This window comes from Parus major, chromosome 4 (genome assembly GCF_001522545.3).
Source record: "Parus major isolate Abel chromosome 4, Parus_major1.1, whole genome shotgun sequence".
Taxonomy (NCBI): Eukaryota; Metazoa; Chordata; class Aves; order Passeriformes; family Paridae; genus Parus; species Parus major.
The window spans coordinates 38,200,868-38,225,193 of record NC_031771.1 but is presented as its reverse complement, the minus strand read 5'-3'; positions in this window follow the sequence as shown (position 1 = coordinate 38,225,193).

Below are 24,326 nucleotides of genomic sequence, written 5' to 3'. Positions count from 1 at the left end.
TAAACTATTTATCAAAATGGGTGTTGAGCAGGGGACTTAGCTCTGTAAGCAGGAGCTGGATGTCTGTCTGAAATACATCTGACACTTCCTCCTGTAACTGCCTTAAATCACATACACAGACCCCAGTAAGATGCAGAGGAACAACTGACCCTTACAGAAGGAATCTTCAAAACAGTTGAGTGAGGAATTGCATAAACTAGCTGGGAGACATAAAAAAAGAAAGATTTAGATTAGATTCCTGAAGTAAGGGACCATGCATAAATCCAAATTTTTTTCTGCCATTACCTTTTGTATACTTGTGTGTTCTTCAGTCCTTATATGTATATCACTCTCTCTCTTTCTTCCTGAGTACAGGTGTACACACAAGCACATATGCATAAGAGCACACACACATCCACACACTTACAGACTTTTAAAAAAATGTCTTTTATAATGCTCCTATTGGTCTTTGCCTTTGTCTGGCTCTTTCCTAGCATAGTCTTTCATATCCTCTTGTCAAAAAAAAGTTAACAATACTTACTTTTCTCTATGAAGATAATTTTTTGTTGTTATTTCCTTGTAAGATCACCAGTCTTTAAGAAATTTCCACAAGGTTGGAATAGTCTAATGTACTGCCTTGAAGCCTTTCTAACTCTTATAAGTAGGATTCTTTTCCAGTGAGCTGTTTGCACTAAACGCCAATCTTTTGGATGTTATTCCAGTGCTAGATGAATGTCAGTCCCAGATTTGTCACAATGGTGAGCAAATAACAGGATCGCATTTATGAAACACTGCCCTCTTGTGCCTCAGTAAAATGAGATTACAAAGAGAAATATTTGTTGTTTTTCTTCTCTCTCTCTCTCTTTCTCCTTACTATTTTATTTTTTATTTTTTTTGTCTGGTTTGGTTTGATTTTGGTTTTGTTTTGTAGTTACAAGTAAATAGTATGATCACATATTCAGCTCACAGTTTTCTGGACTAGAGCAGCTTGCTTCTTCCTTTGACAATTTCATCCCTTTTTATTTGTAGGCAAAAGAACAAGAGATTTTTGCTTATAATTTTTATTAGTAGTGGATGAGTAGGAGAAGAAAAATAAATTCTCAGAACAGAAGTGGCAAGATGAAAAGTTATATAGCTGGGGCATGTGCATGCAACTACAAATAAAATAAATATATGTAAATACACTAAAATAGAAAACACAAAAGGGAAAATAAGGTGATGATTTCTCTAAAAAATCCAGCTTGATATTTTATTAAGTGGTGATCATTGTCCCAGTGGTACATTAGAGATCGTGTATATCTGTTTGATAACTAAATCAATAAATAATTCCATCAAGAAAAAAAATAACATTTATATATAACTGAGATTTGTTTCTGAGTATAGTAAGAAGGTGGCTATTAAACTGAAAGCATGGGAGACATTTGTGCTTCCTACCTTGGAGGAGATCTGCCACATACCAAACTTTCTTCCAGCAAACCTTCATTTCAGGCTTTACTAAGAGCTATGACTGAAGTGAGAGAAGATTGACACCTCCTCAGGACCAAAACTTTCAACAAGGCTTTGTAAGATCATTTTTATGCTGGGTTGCTCTGTATTTGGAAGACTTCAGGATGCCTATCTAAGTCTTACAATTAGCTTATTTGTAGCAAAACCACTTGTGAATTATATAAAGACATTAAGCATAAAAGTTGATGCTTCAGTATTGTTGGGAAAAGCCAAAGATCAAGAAAATAACTACTGAAACCAAAACTTTTACAAGGCTGCTACTGCTGCTGCTCTTGGGTTGACTCATACAGTCAGGTCTGAGGGAGAACATAATATGAAACAGAAAGGGAATCAATAACATTTTTCTAGTTTTCGAAAGCTCATGTGAGCAATTTGCAGCCATAGCTGTTCTTCACAGGTTGGTTTGTCACACCTGGATAGTGAAATTAAAAACTGAAGAAAAAGTTTTCAACATTTACAAGACAGTTAGATAAGATAGAATTTCTTACTGCATACTAAATGTGTAACATTTATTTTTCCCATTGCAATCACTGTGTCATCTGTTTCATCACAGCATGTTTTCCTGCGCTATCCCTCACAAAGCAAAGAGCTTCCATTAAATACTTCATTGCTGTGTTAAACCTCAACCAATGATCAGGTCTGGGATCAGAGCTTTACACACAGTGCACCTAATCTTCTCGAGTTTGAGAATTTTCCATTGGAAATCCAGCAGCGACAGCAATAGAGCACTTTGTGGCTTTTATGAATTTCTGTCTCCATTCTCAGACTTATTTAGTAGCCATCTGCCTAAGATTTTTTCCCATATTTTTTGTAATCTGTGGACCCTGACATGACCTTTCCGTAACACAGAGAGCATCATCCCCTTCCATGGATTATGTTTGGCCATTATTCTAAACACAGTTTTTCAGTGCCTTGTACGTGTGAAATTCTTCCTTTTCTAAACCTAAAGAGGGGTTGGGGAGAGACTGGAGCCTATGTTCAAGTTTTCTCATTACTGACAAGAGATAGAAAAAAGCAGTAATTTTTCAATAATATTGTCTCCAACTCAAGGGAAGTAGTGCAATCTGAGTACAAACTCTGTCAAAAGATGAAGGCAACATTAAGTCTCAGATAAAAGTTTCTCCTGGAAGTAAAAATCCAACAAAGTGTTGTGTGCATTTAAAGTTGTAATAAACTTCTTCAAATATAATCTTCAGAATTACCATGAGCCATCAAATTCAAAAAATTTACTTAAAATTATAATTTGAAACCAATTATGGAAAATTAGCAGCAATCAAGAAAAATACATCAGAGTGGTTTTTGATTACTGAAGGTCAAAATTTCCTATAACAACAACACAAGGAATTTCTAAAACTACATCAGATCCTGGAAACTTCATAAAATATCTGTTGATTTATGAAGGTAAAAGCCTAACAACTTTTCTGATCCATGATTCACAGTAGAAAAGTATAAATAATACATATGATAAAAAAAAAATTCAAAACCAACAACCCAAATGGACTAAATGGACCAAACCATTTGATAGACTCAATAGATAGCATAAGATAGACTCCCTCAACTGTGTTAATATTACTAGTTTTTAGCAAGTGATGATGCAAAAAAAATTGTTTCAAGTTTCACTTGAAAGATTTTTGTCTTTTTTCCTAGAATTCTGTGGATGTCTCCCAAAGAGAAAGGTGTTCTCAGATCAATATCCCTTTCTTCATTCATTTGCTGTAAATATGAAAGATTTCTAATGCTTATAGGAAGCAAACAGCTTCATAAATTAGCATAAAATATTTCTGAAAAGACTCCATTTGGCAATATATATCACTCCAATGCTGTTTTTAGAAAAGTTCTTTTCAAAATTTTCAGCTGATATGTATTTCTAAGGGAGAATGTTACTGAGTACTGAGTTGAGAGACAGTCAGTTTCTGAATGAGTCATTAGTTGCCCTGTCACAGTTAAGAGACGGGCAGCATTGTATCCCCAAAATACAGTAGTGACAGCAGTGCAGTAAAAACATTTTTATCAGAATAAACTGATCCTGAGTTTAGGTGCTTTTGAATAGAAAAGACTAAAAAATTAAAGTTAATAATGTTCAAGTGGAGAAGAAGCATGGAGACAAGGGGTATGAAGGGAATTAATTATCAGTGCCTTCTTCCAAGAAGCAAGGGAAATCCTCCATTGCTTGGCGTGGCTGTAACACCATTGGATAGAACTGCAATACCTGCATTTATGTGATAGATCTGACCAAGTAGCTGTAAAGGAAGAAGAAACAAAAAAGTCTGTGTTTTCTTCAGATCTCTTAGTCAAATCACACAGATGTTAGCAAAACTGTGAATGGAATATTTCCACCATCAACAGATACATAAGGCAAAATACTAGAAAGCTGTATTTTCTTCAAAAGCATCTGGGTTGTTTGAAAAGCTGATCATGGGATGGATTTACAGTGCAGGGTTATGAGGATTCTAATCACTCCCAGGAATGACTGAAGGGGATGGTGACTCCTCAGCTACATCACCCCACAACAGGAACCTTCTAGTCATAGGCTCTGACCCAGGGATCTGCCCTGTCACACACAGTTCCACATCAGGAACCTAAATAGTCCTGTATCATAAGGGTGTCCCTCTGGTCCTGAGCTAAACACTCTGTATGACATACATGAGGCCCACTTCAGAGCAACAAATTCAATTCAAGCATGCTTAACTCTGAGGCACAAATATTAAAAAAGATGATACCTGATACACAGAAAGACTCCTCACATATTTTAAATAAAAAGAGCAAGTTACAATTTCATTTATGAAAAGTCTCTACTGTTGACTGCTGTTTCATCCTGTATCCTAAAATCAATTCATTCTAAGGGCTCTCCACACACTTACAAATAAAATCAATACTTTATTAACCAAGTCTTTCTTAACAAATTAAATAATCTCCCTAATGAAACTCTTGAGTGACTGAGTAACAAGATTTCCCAAGTGAGTCACTGGCTCCAGACCCATACTGTGTGGTAGCCATAGGGAAAATAGGAGAAGAGAGAGGGGGTGTGTACATGGAGACACACCTGTTAATTCCTTTTCTTTTCTCCAGCTGTTAACAGAACCTGTCAATCTCATGCCAAGTGTCTGTGTTACCTGTCGTGTGAACCAAAAATGATGTGTGTGTGACTCATTACTACCTTAGTAAGGTCTATCTGACATTATTATATGTCATAAGACACTAAAGGTTTTTCCTGTAAGTCAAAAGCATTTTGCAATTCTTCAGACTGGGAGAAAAAAAAATTAGAATCACTACTTGAACTTTGTGTAAGAGGTGAAGCATCTCATCAGGTACAAAATGGCTTGCTAGTAAAGATCCAGGAAAAAAATTTGAATTACTAAGAATACTACTTCTGTTATTTATTCTCCTGGACAGACTCACTGTGTTTTAAACAGTGTGTATTATGCACTAGCTTGATCCACTATTTTTGGGTACATTGCCTTTTTAGAATAGTCAATTCTTCCTATCTGAACTGAGACATCCATATTCAATTAACTCTTCCTTCTCTTGTTTATGGTCTGGAAGAAAATGGCTGAGCTTTAGAAAAGCTCTACACTTATTCAGGAAAAGTACTGAGCTTCTAAGTTTTACTATTTCAAACTTACCATATTTGAAGAAGGCTCGTAACCAGGCTACAGCAATTATAATATTTTGAGATTTTGAGAGCTCTGGGGCATTCATTGCATCCTAAATAGGAAATGGACATATGCTACTATAAGAAAATAAGAGGAATGCAAGGTATGTCTTCTTGTAATATGTGTTTCCAAACACCTGGAGGAAACAGTTCTCCCTTCAAATTAAAAATGTCTTTTTCTCCTTAATACTAAAAAAACCTAGGAAGGGAGGTACAAGGACTTGCTACTGATACTCCCCAGATTCATTCAGTATAAATTTGCCGGATATTATATATGCTAGGTCATCATTGAATCAATGATGCTATATAAATTCTATTTTGTATCAGATGAGAAATATGAGAAAACTTATTACTTTGAGTTAATGGTGAGCAAAATGTTCAGCTCTGTTGCAAGATATCTGAAAAATGTGTATAAGTTTTATATGGTTCCTTAAGCATTTTCACTGCCCATTAATCAAACCTATTCAATGGAAGGCCAGAGGCAAGGAGATAGTAAGAAATTTGTTAATAGGCAGGAGAAATAGAGAATGTATTCCATGTTTCTGAAATGCACAGGATATATCAAATGCTAATACAGTGGAACAATGACGATGCTTCCTAATCCTAGACTCCTAGAATGGTTTGGGTTGGAAAGGACCTTAAAGATTATCTAGTTCCAGACCCTCTGCTGTGGGTGGAGACACCTTCCATTAGACCAAGTTGCTCAGAGACCCATCCAGCCCGGCCTTGAACACCTCCAGGGATGGGAGGTCCACAACCTCTCTTGGCTAAAGTTGTAGCCCCATTGAGCAGTAAGTACACCATTGTCATTGCCAGTGAGATGATATGGTTTTTGTATGAAATTTAAAGGCCTCGGAACTGAAGCTTGTTGATTTTGTCAGCAGTCTCGATTTGTTATGGGAACAACAATTTGTTGTGTTGATCTTTGGTAGAAAATGTCTCCTGTTATGATGTGGACTACAAGATAGGAACAATAGAAGGAAAAAAAAAAATGAGTGCACATTTTGGATTATTTAATAGTCACTTTTTTAAAGTCCACCTGTCATATCGTCTGACTTATATTTGACTGAAGTATAATATTGTTACATCCCTATACTATACTTGCCAGAACCAGCAAGAACACAAAGAATAGCACTAAACATTAAAATTACTTGTGATAATACCTTCACTTAAAAAAAAAGTGTGACAAAAATAAACTAAAAGCTGCTCTAGAAAGAGAACGTCTTTATTTTTAGTATCATTTACTTCAGATTTTTCAGCGACAAGAGCTGGTTACAAATGTGAAGTTCATTGTCAGACTTCTGTCTGTGCAGTATGAATAGGTAACAGGATATTGCATACTCAATGAAATGAAGCTAGGAAGGAAAAAATCTATACAAGGTAATTGATGTAATACAGAACACTTGATCACTAACAAATGTATAAAAGGAAACTGAGACATGAGACAAGAATTAAATTATTCCAAAATGAGGATTTTAAGATTTAAAAGCTAGTAGCCTTGAAACAAAAACATTAAAATTATCCAGGAAATTCACATGAAGAAATCAGTCTTGAGATGTATAAAACACAAATTGAACACAACTACAGAATTTTTAATCAAGCTTTCCCTCTCTCTTTTCTTTTGTGTGCGTCATGTCCTATAAAAAATAATTTCTGAAGAAACATTTCATGAAAGACATCAAACATATAAGCAATAAGACCTGCCAGGAAAGGAAATGAAGATGAGACTGGGACAAGTTTGAATCTCATTAGAATTCCTGCCTGGGAGGTTATTGTTAACCTATTTTCCTTCTTCTTTCAGAAGCCATTATTTGTGTCAGTTAGAAGAATAGAAAGAACTAAAAGAGGGAGACACAATGAAGGTCTTCTTACCTTTAAATCACACCTAACCAATGTAAGTAGTTTGACTTGTGGGAGATACTGATGTTACTGATGCTATAATCATCTTTATCTGGAAACACAAGTGCAAAATTAACATGACAAGAAAATTATGTAAAATGAAGCATGTTGTTACTATATCTAAAACTGCTAAGATTTATGTGAAGCATATAAATAGAGCTTCTTCAACAAAGGTTTTTATAAATTCTGATCTTATCCACAGACTGTGGTTTTGCCTTTCGCTATGTGATAACTGAAAAAATGTAAGTCAGTGAAAGCACAGCTCGTAGGTAATGTGAGAAATGCAGTTATTGCAAGAGATTACAAATCTTACACACAAACTTATTTACTTCATTCATTTTTTAGCACAACTGTTGAAGTTAATAAGCAAAGTGAGCAAATATGACATTATATTGGGCTGTGTTACTACATTTTTAAGTACTTTCTGCAGTTAGTTATGCCACCTCAACATCTATTCCCATGTAAGAAATTTCAACGCTATAAAATAAGTTTTGTCCAGTATGTAATAATTTCATCTGGATAAAAAGCATATGGAAAGATAACAACTTTATTTTCATTCAGTAGATTCCCAGAAGAGATACAATAAAAAGCTGTGTCTCAACTATCATAAGTAGTTCTCCTTCAGGCCCATATATATTGTTTACATAGTCAACATCATTGCTTTCTTTGTTCAAGGAGGAGAGAGGTAGAAAATGTGGCTTAATTTCTCTGAAAAGCTAGAAAATTATTTGGATTTAGACAGTCTAGGTTAGCTTCCTCAATACTGACTTTATGTGCTATTATACTCATCTTTTATTCCCACTGGTAGATGTACTCTTGGAAAATTATTGCTGAGGCAGACAAGTCAGTGGGAGCAAAGGTTCTAGGTAGAGAGAAATATTAATAGAAATATAAACCTTCTTTATACAAATACACAGAAATTTATTGGAGTGACATGAATTTGTTCTTAAAGAGTGACATCTCCCTTCTTGGCTGGACTACTTCTCACCATCTGAATATGGAAAACCCAAGGGACAATATAAATGAAAACATATAAAAATTACCTAGTCTTTATTCAGGAGTAGAAAACAGAAGTCTGGTTGCGTAGTAAAGTATTTCTTATTCAGCAAACCTCCAAAGATGCAGATTCTAACAACTGATCTGCCAATTTTCACAGTATTTTGGCAGCTTGCAATAACATTTGCACATCTAACATTTGCATTTGCTGCTGCCAGTTCTTGATGTCTTATAAACACAGCTTAAGTGACATTATCATTACAGTGTCATCTTCATCAACAGCAATCTTCATTATATTTCTCTGCTGTGGAAAAGTACAATTTGAGGATAATAAGCACTTGAAATTGAAGAAAACAGTGACAGTTTTCTATTCTGAGGTTGCTGAGCCCATAGCCCACAGGCACTCTCACTGCAGCTTTGTTTCCTCTCTGTGGTGCTCATGACTATACATTTTTCTCATCTAAGTTATTTTTCTGCAGAATTATGCTTCTGAAAAACATATTTTTGTGCTAGCATGGCTCTCAGATATAAGGTGTTATTTGTCTGGAGTAGCTAAAGAGAATACTCACTGCCTTGCAAATCGTATGAAGTCTAGGATGTCAACAGTGGTGACATGGAATAAGTCCACTGAAAATTCTTCTTCACTCTGATAATTCTTCATTTTTAGAAGGAAAATTAATTAGCTATTGATATATGTGAAACATAATCAAATCTGTAAAATTAGAATATGTCATCTGTGCTCCTGATATGCAATAAACCTGGAGATACTGCTCAAAAAGAAAAAAGGATAAAAAATTGCTGAACTTTCAGGCTTGTCATGAAGAATTATAATCCATTATCCAGTTCCATTGCTCAGTTCACCTAAGTTAATATTTGCAAAAAGACAGAGACTTCTAATCTCTGATTGAACATTATGGCCAGAAAATATACTTAGAGATTTGATGACGGTTGCTGTAGATAGTGCTCTGTAGTTGGCCTGGTGTTTACCTGTTCTTTGAGTGAGTCTCCACACACAGTGGAGACACACCACAGTGAATACACTGTAAATAGATGTACTGGCACTAGATGGGTCAGCTCATATGCTGACATCACTGTAATTATGACATCATGAATATTAATCAAATCTAACCGCCTGAGTGTTTACTCAGGTTCTCAGGAGGTAATGGCAGCTACTTCCACAATCTTACAGAATTCAGTAGGTCTAGAATTAATATAGCTACATTATGACTGGCTTGGTCTTGGTCTTGGCTGCTATATTTTATCACTTGTTTTGGAATCTAGGTTCATCACTGATGTATACCAAATGATAAATTGAAATTTCTATTCCATTTAATGGGGGAATAAGTATTGATCAAATTACTTTTTTTCTCCTTTTCTCTCTCATATGTTGAAAGTTATGTATGAAGACCTTGATTTTCTCCGGGGGAAAAACAGTCAAAAAACCTGAAGAGCGCATAGAGCAGAAAAGAAATCAGGAAATTACTGAGAGAATCCAGTTGTGTAAAATAGATTTGAAGATATTGAGAGCAATATATATATTTAAAATAAACCAATTCTTACAGTTCCATGATTTTTTGAAGAGAGTCTAAATCTAGCTTAAATAATTTAGTTCAAGTTTCTAAATGTTTTGATTATTTACTTGTTCCATTCACATGCAAGATGGATCCATGTCATGCTACTTGTTAAATAAAGAAATATTACTCATTTTCTTCACCAGAGGGGTTTCCAGCAAAGCTAAATCCTGAAACTGCCACACTGCAATAAGCAAAACAAAGCATTTTTTTAAGCTATACATCACTGGGGAATAAAATTCCATGCAGAAGTGTAATTAGTCTTGGTAGAAGGAAAAATGCAAACCATGAAGGCTTTCAGTGATGGCTTTGATTAAAATAAAAACCAGCTCTGATTTAAAAGGTATTTTTCCTTTTGTTTATTAATGGCCATTGCAATTTGTTATGTAATTCCATTATACGTTTCTTAATTGATGTGGAGGCCACACACAATGTCTTTGCTGTTGCCCATGTACAGTTAAAAAGCAAAAGCAATTTGACCATATTAGGCTAATTTCGCTAGACAGATTCAGTTCATGCTTCAGCTGTCAGAACAACTGCTGCCTTCATACTGTTAGTGATTTTGACATTCCTTTGAGCGACTGAAATATCACAGATTCAAGGAAGGCTAGATAATGGTGGTGCTTTATTCAGAGCGATTTTCAAGTGTGAGGTTAGCTTAACAAAATATTTGTGCTGAAGGATTTCCAGTTTTTCCCAAGCATCAGGTTTGTTTTACTACTGTTGCACAAGAGTAATATACAGTAAATAGATTATTAAATAAAATTATTCTGCAGATACATACATGAATATAAACCAATGCATATAAACTGAACATCTTTGAACAACCTGCACGATTACCTTCTTGCCATCAGGACAAAGAGTATTGCCTTCTGCCTTTGTCACAAACACAATGAATTATCTTAGCCAGGTGCCATCTTCCCAGAGAAGAGCAAGCTCCAGAACGTAGCAGATAGTTGATATGCTGTTGCAGTACACAGCAGGTTTACTGCCTGTGAAACAGACATGGGCGTAGAATTTATGTTTCCTAACTTCTCTACTTCAGTTCACAAAAATGAATGGGTCTTCTGTGGAAGCAGGAAAACTTCCCTTGTGGGAGTCACAGTTTGTCGGTGTCAGAATTTGTAAACTGTATAATGAATGAAACAAGTCACATGGCAGCTATTTTTCAAACCCTTCTCCCAGTATATTAGTTTATAAATGTCCTGAAGTTGTCTTTCCTTTGTTTTTCCAGCCTTATAGTGGCCTTTAAATTATATCTCTGACCTTCAAAGTTTTTGCTGTGTCACTGCTGTTCACCCATTCTTAACCTTAAATAAACTGTAGCTGCTCTAGTGACACTGCTGTAATCTGCCTGAAAAGCTGCTATCATTTTGGGTGAAATTTCCTCACACAAAGAATGCACATGAACACGTCTTGGGGGCATGTGATTTGGACTTTAAACATGCTCAACGTTATTATGCAGTTTTACACGTAAGTCTAGTGACGACCTTTTTCTCAAATAATAATTAGGTTAAAATAAAATAAAGAAAAGGTTATTGTTGAGTTTGGTCTACAAGTGTCAAGGAGTTAGCCAAAATGGAATTAGAAAAATTTCCTGTAGGTTGTTGGTCTGTTTATGTGATAGATTTGGGGTTTACTGCTATGAGTTTTCTCTGCAAAAAGTGAGTTTCACTTTGGTTTAAAAACTTATAAAACTTGTTTTCAAGTTTGAGTCTTGACTGGTGTCCATGCAGAATGTCCAAATCACATAACTACTGTATCTTCAATGTACCTACTACTCTCAGATGTCTTTGTTGCCTTTAGGCAGTGGTTTTGGGTTTTTTTTTTAACTTTATATTTATATGGCTATGTAATAAAGTGGAAAGCCTTCCAGTTGATGAAACCTTACTTTTCTGACATATGCCTATCAGCAAGGACAGGCATAGCTTTGCATGGTACATGAAAAAAGACTTTTCATGCCTTGATTTTATCTTTCTTACAAGAATTTCTAGAAGTCAGTATAAGCTCTGAGACTAGCTTCCAAATAAATAACAACCACTTCATGTATTCTGTGGTAAATATCAGATGGCACAAATCATTGTTAAATAATCATCTTTCAGGTAAATATCTATTTTTTATTATTTTCTAAAGATGTAAATTTGAATAATCCATCAGAAATCCTACATCTTTTAGAATTTATCAAAGCAAGAGTCAATTTATATTTCAGTTGTTCTTGAAACATGGGAAGGTGGGAACCTTAGTGATTCATTTAATAATCATGCTACTCACACTCAGTTGCTCCCAGAGGAGATGTGCTAAAGAGAGTTACATGTCAGATCCAGATCATAAAAGGAAAATTATCTCTGCTATTGTTGTCACAGGCATACATGTGCTAGGTTTCTGCCTGAGAAATCTATCACCTTCTAGGGATTGTGACAGCAGAATTCCCTCAGATCTTGGACTTTCATTTGGCCAGAAAATCCAAAGCATCTTTCCACAGACACCCGGGCAAATGGCCAACAAGAAAGAAGGAATGTGAGACAAGGTGAAACTGGAACTCCCTTCAGAAGTATGGAGACATTCCTGATCTCATAAAAGAGCTTTACAACCATGTTTTCAAAAATAAGAAATATTCACCACTGCAAATGAGATTATCGAAAACACCCTTGTCCATATGTAATGCTGTAAGAACTGATACATCTTGGGGAAAAATCATTTTCTTGGTTTAATAAGTGACAGATAATTTAACAATTTTCTAAATTTACCACTAACCTATAGGATGCCTGTGGTCCACCAGAGAAATATGTAGACTGTGCTTCAGTTTTGTGGAAGTAATAAGAAAATCAACTGATACAAAACTGAGTAACTACTTTGAAGATATCAAAATACCTATGAGGAAATAAATAATTGCCATATAAATTATAGTTTGGATGGCATGCAAAGTGTACCCCAGCATGATGACAAATAGAAAACATACAGACAGAGAAAACATAATTAGAATAATTTATTCCAGGCACTCAATAAAACAAGAACCCTTGGGAAGTAAATTGCTCTTACACTGTTAGAAGTACTAGTTCACTAAGTGTTTTCTAACTTCTGAGAGACTCATCTCCAATCTCAATATTTTTTAATTCAAAATCACTGGATTTTTGGAATGTAAAATTTAGAACGTTCTATAAACTCATATATAGATACATATATATATAGATATAGATATAAAAATATATATGTACACACACATTATATATATATATATATATATATATAACTACTTGAAATCACAGAATCACAAAGTGGTTTGTGTTAGAATAGATATAAAAATATATATGTACACACACATTATATATATATATATATATATATATATATATATATATAACTACTTGAAATCACAGAATCACAAAGTGGTTTGGGTTAGAATGGTTGGCTTAAAAGCCATCTGATTCCTTATCCCATGCCATGGGCAGGGACACTTTCTACCAGACCAGGTTGCTCAGTTCCTGAGGCAGGGCATCCACAACTTCTCTGGGAAACATGTTCCAGTGCCTCACCACCCTCACAGTGAAAATGTTCCTAATATCCAATCTAAACCTAACCTCTTTTAGGTTAAAGCCATTTCTCCTTGTCCCATCACTATAGTTTTGCAAAAAGCCCCTCTGGATCTCTCTTGAGGCCCCCTTTATCTACTGGAAGGTGGTAAATGGCCTCTGTGGAGCCCTCTCTTCTCCAGGCTGAACAACTCCAGCTCTCTCAGCCTGTCATCACAGGAGAGGTGCCACCTGATCATCTTTGTGATGTTTTGGCCTCTAGCAGGCCAATGTCCTTTCTGTCCCAGGGACCCCAGCATAGCACTCCAGGTGGGGTCTCACAAGAGTGGAGGAGAGGAGCAGAATCATCTCCCTTGACCTGTTGGCCACGCTGCTTTTGAAAGGAAAACCCAAATCATACTTACTTACAATCTTATTGTAAATCAATTATTTCTTTCAAAAATATACAGTACTGTAGTTAAGGCTTTTACAATGGTCTGGGTTGTTCTTTTAATGAGATACATGTGAGATACAAAAGATCAGGCAAGAGAAATTTTTGAGAGAATTTGTTGAAAATTGTAGATTTGTTAAGAGTTACGAAGAGATGCTTCATTCACTTACTGTTAATAGGATATGCTAAGCTTTCTCCAGGAAAGGCAGCCCCAAAAAAAGGATTTTGAAAAGCCTGTATAGCCTCTCAATTAAACCAATCTGTGTTAGCAGTAACACTTTAAAATTTGAGAGCCACTTTCATTGAGCACTCTAACGTGTGGTCACTGCTGGTTCTCATGTGAAAACCAAATGAATCACAGAAAAACCATCACCCACCCAACCCAATCCCCCAACTTTTCAAAAAGATCTGTTATAACCATGGGGTTTATATAGCTTAACTGATAAATTACATCATTGTTGTGGACTTTATTTATCTACACTGATAATCTTGGGCATTTATTGGCTTTAGTTCTACATAGATAGGGGAAAATTGTTTAAGCTATTGCTTGATCAAAGCAAAGACTCTACTAAGATAAAAATTCTACCATATACATATATTATTAAAAATTTTTGCAGATCATGGTTTTGAAAAAATATCATATTCATTTTATTTTTCTTAAGCATACAATTGCCTAAGAAACTAAATTATACTGTTTGCAACAGAGTCACAAACTCATAAATGAGAGAGGTTAGAAATCGAGAATTCAATGAGAACTCTCAAAACATTTTGCTAAGTACAGGAATAATTCCAGAGCCTTAAGGAAAATTCTATTTTCCCTAAATATATGTTAATATCCAAGGCTATGTCTGCACCTGTGTTTCTGCAAGCTTATAAGGTCTGGCTGTTCACTCTCTCATACTATCAGTCACCATAGTAACTTTTACTGATTTCTAAAACCTTTAAGAAAAACCAAAAAGAAGTTGAATATATTCCAATTTCCTGATCTCAAATTCAAGTTTCTTGGTACAAGGGGAGAGTTCTGAAACACTGTATCTGTTTGAATGTTTTTACACGCTGAATAAGCTTCCTAACAGGTTTTAAGTCAGGAAAAATGTCTTTTCCACAGGCAACAGAGTGACCATTTTGTGATCACTTTTTCCCATCCCTTTGTAAGACAGGTCATATTTGACCCAGATGCTCAGTCATGCAGATCCCCTGGCGCAAACTGGCCTTAAATATTACATCCTTCTCCCCATGCTCTGGTTTCCTGACTTACATCTTATTTTCCAGTGTCAATTTCTCTATCATATTGCTGTCTATACTTTGTTAAAGAATCTTAGCAAATGGTATGGCAGATTGTGGTTTATGGTGGATGAGGTGGAATTGGCCATGGCTGGTGAGGCCCCTCTGTCTAAGGATACCAATTTTCCAGGGAGGAGCCATCTGCACTATGCCCTGACAATTGACTTTGGAAACCAAGCTATTCTTTACATATGTAAATCCATCTGTTGAATACTTACATAGCACACCAAACAAATATTTATAGGTCTATCAACTTTGTTAAAAGATTGATAAATCACACCAGTTTCAAACTTCCAAACACAGCAACAGGATTTGATGTTCATTAAGAAAACACATTCCCAAGTGCCTAGCTCTAAATCACTTTCAGCTGCGTCCTGCACATGCACAAAAAATTAGTTCTTAACGCTTGTGTCCTGAACTAGCTGTAACTTAGTTCCACAGAGCTGGTTCTATACAGTGAGAACTGATGGCTATTTTATAGAAGAGCCTGATTTCTATTAGATGTGAACTCCTGTGTGCATCAAAAAAAATTCCATATAGAACAAATATATACTATGCAGTTTGAAGGATAAAGTATAGCAATTTCAAGTCTTCTTAGGTACTTTGCATTTAGCACTGTTTATTTTCTAAATAGCAGTTCTTCATTTTGGCATTTGATTTACTTTGTTACCCATATTTAATAAAAAACCAAAGAAATTTAACCATTTAACTAAAGAATAAATTATTTTCCTATTCCAATAATTGTCAAAACATTAAAAAACTCCATGAAATTTCCATGATGAGAAGTTTACACTACAAAACTTTCTTCTCTTGAAATAATTTGAGAAATCAGTTTTAAACCAGAAGGTTTCTGTTTGCATTAATGGGAAAAACATGGAATTGATCATAGGAATCTCCTAAATTAGTGATTTATTTTAGAGTATGGCTTTTATATCTCAAAGCTACACTATAAACTAAGCCTGACAAATATTTGTATTTATCTTTCTCCAAAGGTGTAAAGTAATCTCATGTCTTTGCTATCCCCTCTTCAAAAGATGCAAAAGTATTGGATTAACAAGGAAAAAGTCATCCCCTAAGCCTGACTATGTCCAGAGTTTCCTGAAAGCAAAACAGTATTTCCAAATATAATACAACATTTCTCAGTAGGAAATATTTCATACATATATGTAAGAAGCGTTAGGGTGAAAAGAAAGATGAAGAATTATTGTCAACTTGGAACAAGGTGCAAAAGGCTGACTCATGAAAAGTGTTCTCTGGGAACTCTTGAAATCTACTGTAGAAACTCCAGATTTCCCTTCATTGTCATCCACATCCATCCACTTCATAAAGATGGGGAGCTTTTTCTAATATTGCCCAAAGACAATCAAAAGAAAACAGCCTTGGAAGAAGACAGATTATGCTTCTGAAAGCAATATTTTCAATTTGTGTAATAGAAAAACCAGTACTAGACATGCAGAAACTAATTTGACAGGTGTTAATAATGCATTCACAGAAGCCTGGATTTGGGTGGAAGACAAAATGAGTAGACAAACTACTTCAATCTCTCAAATGCTGTCTTTTCCAAAAGCATTACATGTCTGCCTTTATGGTGAGTTTTCACTGTTCAAAATCTGTGTATGATTCTTTGCTTTTCTCAGCGATCCAGCAAACAGAATGGGTATGATGATAACACATTTTCTTAGCATAATATCTTTACAGACATAGAATTAACAACTAATTTAGCCTGGAATTAAAAACATATGGTGATTAAAAAAAAAACTTTTTCCAATGAAAGAAGAACTGACAAATATCTAGTCTACAATTAGTGGTGAAATATTGTCATTTTACAGTGCAAGAAAATATTTACATCTGAATTTGCCCATTGAACACACAAAAATTTAATTCTTCTAAATATTATTAAAAAATTATCACATTTCCCAGTCAACATTTTAAAACAATCTATCAGTTTTTTTTCCTCCTTCTAAATGTACCTAGCTTGGTGTATTTTATTCCCAAATGTTAGAATGCAAATATACTTTAACTACTAAAAATGATGGACTTTCTGGTTCTTCACATTTCCTTCTGGCTACAAGCAATGGACATAAAGGAAAGAGGGAGAATAATCAGGTTTCAGTAGCAGCACTCTGGCTTTTCGACTGAAAATAGCAACGTGAGTATATGGGAAAAGATAATGACCAGGTGAAATTAGGGTGTTCTTAGAACCAGATTGTAACAAATGAAGAATGAAACAGCTTGCTTGGTTGATTCCCTAGCTAGTTATAAAAGGAGAGGAAAAGTTGTGAGATGTACCCTCAGTACACAGAAGAACTTGCACCTTCAGCTAGTAAAAACCTACCCCAGAAGATGGGGGAGCTACAATAGCTAAGGAGATATGGCTGAATGCATGAGGGTTTACAAGAAGTCAGAGGGTTTGTGCCTGTGGAAATCCTTGTAGATGTATGATTTATCTTTAGACCACAACAGACTAAGATATGTGGGCAAAAGATACTCCAAAAGTGAGTAGCTGAGTGAGAAGATGTAAGTCCTGTTCTCACACTATACACTCACACGATTACCAAAGAATGTTTAAGATGTTTCTTATGAAGGTGTCTTCTATGCATGTCAGTTTATGAGGGATTAAATACCACAGCAAAGGACTGATCTCTGTAGTCCCTTAAACTGCTGTTTCTCTGGATAGAGTACTGGTTTCTAGATTCCAACCTTCAAGAAAGTAGATCCTGACTGAGCTGAAGAGGTGCAATGAGTAGACACAAACCTCTATAAAAGTCTGAAAAAATATTGGCAAACAACAAGCACATTAAATACCCTTGAAAATATTTAGAAAAAATGGGTTTTATTTAATTTGTCTATTTCTTCATTCAAATGCTTAGATTTCTGTGGCTCATATATTGCACTTTTTATTTGTTTTGCAACTCTCCCTTCACTTATAATCATCAACTTCATGGAATAAATTCAAACCATGTAGAGGAAGCATATTGGAGGAGAAGAACAAATATGAGTGACTTATGACAAGGAATTTCAAAGCTCTTGAACTGTGTTAAAAGTGTGGTTTTCAATGTCTGTACAAAAAAAGATTACTTTCCTTCGTACATGCCTGATTTGGACAGATGGCTTTTTTGTTTATTGAATTCATGGAAAAGTCTGTACAAGTATGTATGTATAAGTATTCCAAATATGGTATACTTAAATAAGAATGACAGTCTGGTGATCCTGCAATTTAGAATTCAATAAGATGTCAGAATTATACTTACAAGCTGAGGAATCAGTAAATATCCAATTAATGGTCTGAAGATATCAAATGAATAGTGGTTAGAAAAGTGATTTAAAAAATTTAGAGAAGTCACAAATGTTCTTGTAAAAATAACCATCACAACATCATCATGGTTTTGAGTTTTTTCCAGAGAACTGGAGTGGCAGTAGTACTCTGATTATGTGAGACAAGTGTATAAACCCTGTTTTATTCCCTTGGAAGACCTTGGAAATTTCCATTAATTTTAACACCTTAAGCAGATAAAGTATCTTTCATTCAAATACCAATGCAAATATATATCTGTGAAACTCCCAATAACTGCAATATGCTTTAGCACAGGCCCTGTGAGACAAATCTAATGTGAAATCATCAATTAATTATGGAAAACTCTGAGGCTCCTTTAGAGAAAAGACAGATATTTCTTCTCCCAGAAAGTCCTTAATTTCTAAAATGCTTACTGTGACTGAGAACTTTCATCAGATAAGTGTGAAGAAAACAGGTCTTTACAAGTGTCCTTTGCATACATTATCATTTTCAGATTAGAATATTTTAAACTAGAATGAGAACAAATTCCATTTCTAACCATGGGACCTACATCAGTACCAAGTCAAACAGTCAATAAGTTTGTTTAAGGCAATGCTCAAGAGCCTAATTTTTCTCTGCAGCCTACTTCTATCTATTTAGGCAAACCAGGAAGGGTTGCATAGGGTGACAAAGAACTGCTCTGTTTTCTCACTCTGCTGGGGCTCTTCCAGAGGAGAAATTTAGGTCATGTAGAAGAGACACTCACTGTGCTGTGTGTCAACAGCCTTTCCTTGCACCCATTACAGTGGTTAGTACACAATGTCAGCATTTTCTGCTGGGTGATTGCAGCTCCCATGGAAGAGGTCACCCCGTAATCAGGAACTGTGATTCTGTGATCCTTTGGGGTTATGGAGGTGTTCCAGAGGCCATATGGTGGCTTCAGTGTGACCATGATGACCACGTGATATGTGCAAAAGTACTGGTTTTGCCTGCTTCCAGTTTATTTTATCAACGGTTTTGTTTTATTCACATTTTTGTTTAGTTTTATCTCAAAAGATTTTGCTTTTTATTTGTGTGTTTTTTCCCATGTTTCCCGTGCAAATTAAAACAAAAGCTGAAGATCTGATTTAGAATCACCAATTTCAGCCTTTGATGGTTTATTATCTAGAAAGAAGAATGCATTTTTTTTGCCAAGAAATGTACACATCTGGTGAAAGAATGACAATTTCAGGCTGTTTTTAAAGGGATTCGTATTCTTTGAAAACAGGAATCACAGACACACAACTTTGAGGCCCACATTATTTGGCAAGAAGGCTCCCTGAGAAGTTTGCTTCTGAACTGTGATGGTTTTTGCAGTGAAGTAATGTTTTCAGGTGATCTGGCAATCCAGTATCTGTTGCAAAGCAGATATTATTGCCTCTAGAGTGTGGTGGCTAATTTATTTAATCTGTAAAACAAAGAAAGGTAACCTCCATCTCCCAGCATAGCCTATTACAGATTTCAACTTGGAAACAAAAATAGTTGACATGCTTTACAGATCTAGACTGGAAGAAGAGAATAAATATACCACACCTATATAAATAAAAAACACTAAGCAAAAGCAAACATTTTCTCTCCTTCATTTCACCATATGTGCTATTGGAGAACAGATGCTTTTCTAAGTATAGCAGTCATTAAACTGAATTCTGGTTTACTGGGCTGACCTTTCTTTGAATTTATTTTTGAAGATAATTTTCTTGTTTTGGCATAATTTTTAATTTCCTCTAGAGTAATCAGTGGATGATGACATTTCTGTTTGTAGCAAAGCCTAAACTTATCCTTGAGCTCTACAGTTACTCAGGTGATATTAAAATAAACGTCATGTTTGTTCTTCAGTTGGTGTATATATATCTTTTACAACTCAATGTATATAATGCCTGATAGTCTCCTTAGAGTAAGGGCTAACAGTCTTTCCATTTTACTGAGTAATGGAGAAATCAGCCATTTGGAAATAGATGAAAATTGGTTTTCAGGCATATTTTAAAATAATTGTCACATCCTCATGGATTATTGCTACAATTTAAGATTAAATGTAACTTTTTAATGGCACATTCTGTTATGAACAATGTCAATATTTTTACCAAGAGGAAAAATTCCACATTTGTAGGAAAAACATATCTTTTACCACAGTTTTTGGATGCTAAACCTGCTTCTTGGTGTATATTAACACAGATTTTACACTTGGGGAAGGAGTTGGTTCTCATTCTTCAGCATAGTGTGAAGGGCATAAATAAGGCATCTATTCGAGTGCAGATATTGCTAATAATATGAAAGCACAAGATAAGGAGCAGGAGAGGAGTCCTTACTTTGTCTCTTACTTTAAGACCTTTTGCTGACTTTCAGAACAAATGTGGTAAGGAATAACAAACATGGTAAGGAATAGTGCAGCCCAATACGTTATGGTAAGATAGCAGACATTGATCTGCTAGGTACATGTGTGCCACTTTTTTCATTTCTGCAGTGAGTTGTGTGCATTCTTTTCTATAAATCTCTCAAAGGCTAATTGCCTTTTACTTGGAAATGTTTACAGTCTTGTATCATTTTGTAGAAATGAAAGGTTCTGGCAGAATGTGTTCTACTCCAGTTACAAGTATGGAATACAAGTTGTTCAGTTGTTCAGAGACAGAAAAACCCAACTAACCATCAAAAGAAAAATATCACTATGCTTACTGTTAATAACATAGAAGGAAATCAGAACTAAAGAAACAAGAGAAAGCTAAAATGTAAAAGCAACAAAAATTTCATCCTAGAGCAAAATTTTAAGGACCAATATATAGTCAAGAATAATTTTAAGGACCAATATATAGTCAAGAATAATATTTATATGATTGATCTAGACAAAACCACAAAACTTTAAATCATTTTGTAGGTGAATGTCCAGTTCTTAATAATCTCCTCTGCTCACAAGTTTTTGGAGATTTTAAAAACTAAGCTGTTCATAATGAAAAGTTCAGTGAGATGGAGCCAGAGGGGAAAAGAAGATGTGAACCATGAGATTAGATGGTAAAGCAGAATAGTTATGGAAGAGAAATATCAAAAGAAGCAACAATGACTGCCATAAGACAAACCCTCCTCTCATGAAGGTCTTCTGATAAACTGACTTTGTCCATGTAGCCTGTATAAGAGATGTGATGCCTGAGTTTCTGGTCCCTGGGTCAAAAGAGTAGGGCTGCTCTTATAGAAACATCTTCACATTAATTGTTTTACAGTTATAAATTTTCAGACATGGTATCACAAGTAACAAGAAAAATCCTTTGTAGTTTACTTATCCAATTATTGAGTAATTAATTTAAAACTGAGAATGATCATATTTTGAGAGTTGTAAGGACACAAAGGAGTGATGCCATTTTTCTGGATCACCAGCTTCCATCCTGTAGCGTTTTTTAGCAGATTTTGATGTTCTTGATACAGAAAGATATAACTACAAACTAATATTTTTAGAGGGAAAATATTGGTTTGGTATTTGACCACAAGCTAAACTCTTTAGAAAACATGTAGAAGATTTCTGAGTTTATTCCAAGATTTCTGTTGCTCAGCTAGCTTCTGCTTATTAGTAATAGCTGGAAGACAAAAAAATGCTGTGTAATTCTTTTTGGCACTATAATTTCAGATAGTTTAAGTAATCTATTATTCAAATGAGGCCTATGCTGCTTTTTCATTTTGAAGAAGGGAGGGCTGTAGTGTGGAAGGATGGTGTTTCAGAAAGGGTTTTTCCCTTTCCTTAAGTTGCAGTGTTTGCCTGAATACTAATGTACACCATTAAGAAATGGCTCACTTTAATCCCATAATGCTGGCACCCACAAATTTCCCTCCTTGCTGGTGTAATGAGAATAAGCCTCACAGTGAATCACAGGAATTATAGAATTGATCTCATCCTTAACTCCAGGGTGAGTGTAGCTTGCTCCAGCCCTTGTGAATACTTCAGAACAGATGTTTTAAGCACTGATCTGAGAGGGTATTAGGAGTTCCTATTCACAATATCCCATAGCTCAGCTGGGTAGAGCAGAGTGCTAATAACACTAAGGTTCTGGGCTTAACACCTCTACAGGCCATTCCCTTGAAAGTTCATCTCAGTGATCCTTGCGGGTGCCTTCTAATTCAGAATATTCTGAGATTCTGTGATTCTGTAAACTTCTACTTTCATAGTACTTCCTGTGTATTATGTTTACTTTTCTGTTAAACCTAATGAAGTAATGAATCTGGAGCATATGGAATAGCAAATACTGCTCTGATTTGTATTGGGCAAACCTCTGATGTGCCATAAACCCCAAACATTTAGGATTTCTTCCACTATTTATATTCATATGCACTAAAGTTTATTAAAGCTGAAAGGGAAGAAGAGAGGATATTAAAAATGTATTGTTGTCTCCCAAGCTTGAATTTCATGTTCAAATTAAGGTTTATTTCTTATAAATCAACAATATAATGACAATGCAAAGTACATGTTTCAGTCCTTGATCTAAAGAATAAAATTCATCACAAAACATTTCTAAAGAAATATGGACTTTCCATCAGTAGGAAATCAGTAAGAAAATATTCAAGTACTTCAGAAGTATTTTAGAATGTTCTCCTTTATTTTGTCTCCAAACAATAAGCACTAGACTGTTTGCAAAGTAATATCAAAACCTACACAAATGTAACAAAGGAGTTGTGGTGTCCTATTTTACCTACTTTACCTACTTTACCAAGTAATTTACCAGCAGGCAAATAAATAAACTTTAATTTCAATTCAAAATTTTGGAATAAGATAGGATGGACTACTTTCAGTTAGATAACAAATTTACACCCTTATTACAGATTACTTCTGTGGTTAAATTGCACTATACAGATATTTGAAATTTGGAACATATCATGGCTCTGCCTCAACATCCCTGTATATATCTAATATAACTTTTTTTTTTCAATAAGAAAGCTGAAGTGAAGCTCAAGTAGAAGATCTGGGGTCTGCCCACTTTGTCTCTGTAGACTACCCTTATTTTTTTTTGAAATGTCATTTAGTCCCTGGGTTTTTTCACCTCTGGAGATCTTTCTATCTGTGTATATACATGATATGTGAGGAGTGCAGAAACAATTTCTGTTGGTTTGTTTTCCCAGATTGTTGGTTTGTCATTGATTAAAAAAAATAATAATTATTTAATTTTCAGGAGAAATATATAATTTTCTTTATTCAGTGTTCATACAACACAGATTTTTTTTTGACTCAAAATAAATTTAAAATTTTCTGGAACACAATATTGGAAATTTTTCTGAGGAAAATTGCCAGCCAATGCTCCATACAAAGCAACAATTACTTCTAGAGTGTATTATATCCAGAAAAATAGGCTACAAGGAGCAAACATCAGTAATCCAACAACCAAAGACTATTTCAGAGTGAATAATACGAAGGCAGATAGTGAATACTATCAGGTAGAAGAATACTTCAGAAACACTACTAAGCTTGTATATACCTTTTTACCTTGTTTAATAGATATTAGCACTCAACAGAACTAGATTTTTCAGTTTGAAGTAGGGTTCATTATTGTGAAAAAATATAATTTTTTTCCTTGACAGGGTTGACATTAATTTTTAACATTTTTAAAATAAAATAAATAGACTAGATGATTTATTTTAAAAGTTTTCTCTAAAATTCTTGTGACTCTCTAAACCTCTACTATTCGAAACCAATTTGATGATTCAATCTAGTTTCTGTCTTCTTTTCTTTTCCTCTTCACTGCCTCTTAATTTCTTTTTGTTCCACAAAGACTTATATTAGCAGCAGCACTTTTTCACCTGGAAATTATAAAAATTATCACTTCCTGCTAACACTCCCTCCCTTTTCACAACTTTGCAAATTTGCTTTAATTTACAATGCAATATAGTTAAACTGAAAAAATTTCCTCAGCATTTAAGTTCATTACTTCTGTTTTGGAGAAGACCCTGTACCACAGAGACCTTGATTTTCCATCTCTCTTGCCTTTTTTCATCTTCTGCACAGGGAAAAAATCCCATGTATAAATATCATTCTTCATTTAAAACATTATTACTCATCTGTTTACAGATTAAGCATCTGCTGAATAGCTTATTAATCAAGAATGGGCTATGTTTGGTTTATGCAACAAGGAATGCAATCCTTCTTAATATTTAACCAAATAAAATTCTGGTTTTTTAGAGCAGTTTTTTCCCTAGT